Below are 2,997 nucleotides of genomic sequence, written 5' to 3'. Positions count from 1 at the left end.
ACGAATGGAAAAACTAGTAGAAGCTGACCTCAGGGAAGATCAGTTTTTATTCCGTAGAAATGTTGGAACACGTGAGGTAATACTGGCCCTACGACTTATCTTAGAAGAAAGATTAAGGAAAGGCAAACCTACGTTTCTAGCATTTGTAGACTTAGAGAAAGCTTTTGACAATGTTGACTGGAACACTCTCTTTCAAATTCTGAAGGTGGCAGGGGTAAAATACAGGGAGCGAAAGGCTATTTACAATTTGTACAGAAACCAGGTGGCAGTTATAAGAGCAGAGGGGTATGAAAGGGAAGCAGTGGTTGAGAAGGGAGTGATACAGGGTTGTAGCCTATCCCCGATGTTATTCAATCTGTATGCTGAGCAAGCAGCAAAGGAAACAAAAGAAAAATTCGGAATAGGAATTAAAATCCATGGAGAAGAAATAAAAACTTAGAGGCTGCATTTTGACGACGACATGTACTCTTGTCATATAGTCTAATATTCTGACATAATTTAACTTTTGCAGTGTTACTTAAATATGGCCCTAAGGCCGAAATTGCAATCGTAATAATAAATATTTCATACAGTCAACGGCGACTATGATGTCTTTTAAGAAATATTATATGACAGTGAGTCCCAACCATGAGAAGTTAATCAAAAACTTCGAGGTTCGCCGATGACATTGTAATTCTATCTGAGACAGCAAAGGACCTGGAAGAGCAGTTGAACGGAATGGACAGTGTCTTGAAAGGAGGATGTAAGATGACCGTCAACACAAGCAAAACGAGGATAATGGAATCTAGCCGAATTAAATCGGGTGATGCTGAGGGAATTAGTTTAGAAAATGAGACACTTGAAATAGTAAATGAGTTTTGCTGTTTGGGGAGCAAAATAACTGATGATGGTCGAAGTAGAGAGGATATAAAATGAAGACTGGCAACGGTAAGGAAAGCGTTCCTGAAGAAGAGAAATTTGTTAACATCAAATATAGATTTAAGTGCCAGGAAGTCGTTTCTGAAAGTATGCAGCCATGTATGGAAGTGAAACGTGGGCGATAAACAGTTTAGACAAAAAGTGAATAGAAGCTTTAGAAATGTGGTGCTACAGAAGAATGTTGAAGATCAGATGGGTAAATCATGTAACTAATGAGGAGGTACTGAAGAAAATTGGGGAGAAGAGGAAGTGGTAGCACAATTGGACTAGAAGTAGGAATCGATTGGTAGGACATGTTCTGAGGCATCAGGGGATCGCCAATTTAGTATTCGAGGGCAGCGTGGAGGGTAAAAATCGTAGAGGGAGACCAAGACATGAATACACTAAGGAGATTCAGAAGGAGGTAAGTTGCAGTAGGTACTGGGAAATGAAGGTTGCACAGGGTAGAGTAGCATGGAGAGCTGCATCAAACCAGTGTCTGGACTGAAGACCACAACAACAAGTCGAGGGACCGATGACCTCAGCAGTTTGGTCCCTCTTCTGCTGAGCCCAGACTGAAAGAGTTCCTCTGGCGCTTCTGCTGGCGTATCGTACTGGCAGATCCGAGCGCTGCCAACAGACCCGCCGTGGCTTCTCAGTGTGCTAGGCTCCGAAACATGCGCGAAATTCGGATTGGAAAACTTGTCTCGGACAAAATTTCATTCTTAACGACGGATTCATGCAACTTGGCCTGGAGGATTAAGCGCAGCGTCTACACTCTCTGTCAAACAGCAAGGAGTGCCGTGGTGAGCGAATGCAAACACATGCTCAGATCACCGCCCTTTATGTTCACGCTGCTGGCACGAAGACGGCGACGCAAGTGCCACCTCGGTTATGCGAACATCCTCGGCTTAGCGGCAGTTACGTGTCAGCCGGCACGCTCTAACACGTAGCGAATTGGTACGAAGTGCCCCTCCTTAACACCGAGCGCCGGGGTAGTTTGAAATAATTACCACTATGCTCGTTCGCTATAACTGCTAAGATGCTACAGAGAAACATCGAAGAGCTATAAGCATAAACAGCGCTTAGCGTTGTTTATCGAAACGAATATAGCATCTGGATACCTTGACTTGCCACACGGTCATTTGATTTCCATCAGGAAAAGAAGTTTCTTCAAGGTTGTTCGATATAGAGCGGTAAAGGAGAAACTCTTAGTGCGCAAGATCAGGTAAACAACAAACTCCTGTACAGAGTTTTTGTAGGTCTAGGACAGGGCTTCACAACATACGTGCTCGCGGAGCAAGCTGTGAGCAGCAAGGAGCGAGCACGGAGCAGCGCGAGCACGCTACCCCCACTACCGGACCAGAGCGGAGAGTGGGGAGAGTCACGTGGGGCACACAACAGCTGCCGCCAGTCAATGTAAATCCGCGGCCACCTGCAGGGATATCACTCACGAATTATTACTGCCACAAATGAGACAAATAAAGGAGACTGTACACGTGCCACATAATTTTATTAGCTTAGTGTATACCTCTGCATTCGTATTAATTTGTGAACTGTTACACAATAAAAGGTGTCACTGAAGTGTGGGATTCTCGGTTATCTTGTACTTTTTGCCCTTTACAATTGCGTCTGCGTTCGGAGTAATTGTTATTGTGCATTGTAGGCGCAGCGTGCAGTTTAAATTTCGATCAGAAAATGCGTTTCTCAGGCGCGTCTTGTTACATTTCATTGCAGAGAACAGTTATTCACAAACATACGTGAAACCGAACATTGATATTATTGTAGCTGCCAGTTTGTACAAACGAGGAAATCTATCCTGAGGGAAGTGTCTGTAGAATTCCAAATTTTTTTCTTGTTCTGAAATTTGTCTCTGTATTCTCTGTCACACTTCAGGTCAATAATTTCTAGTTCCAGCTCAGGACGAATCTCTTCAATATTCGCTGAATATGGAGAGGAGAACAGATCAAAATCACTGTCTAGTGCTGTCGGATCTTGAAAGCGTTGATCAAATTCTTCCTTAAGGGCAACTAAACTATTTTAATAACGTTCACAGTCTTTGTGAACACCTTGCATGGATGATAATTTAGGAAAATGAGC

This window comes from Schistocerca nitens, chromosome 2 (assembly GCF_023898315.1).
Source record: "Schistocerca nitens isolate TAMUIC-IGC-003100 chromosome 2, iqSchNite1.1, whole genome shotgun sequence".
Classification (NCBI taxonomy): domain Eukaryota; kingdom Metazoa; phylum Arthropoda; class Insecta; order Orthoptera; family Acrididae; genus Schistocerca; species Schistocerca nitens.
This window is presented reverse-complemented; position numbering follows the sequence as displayed.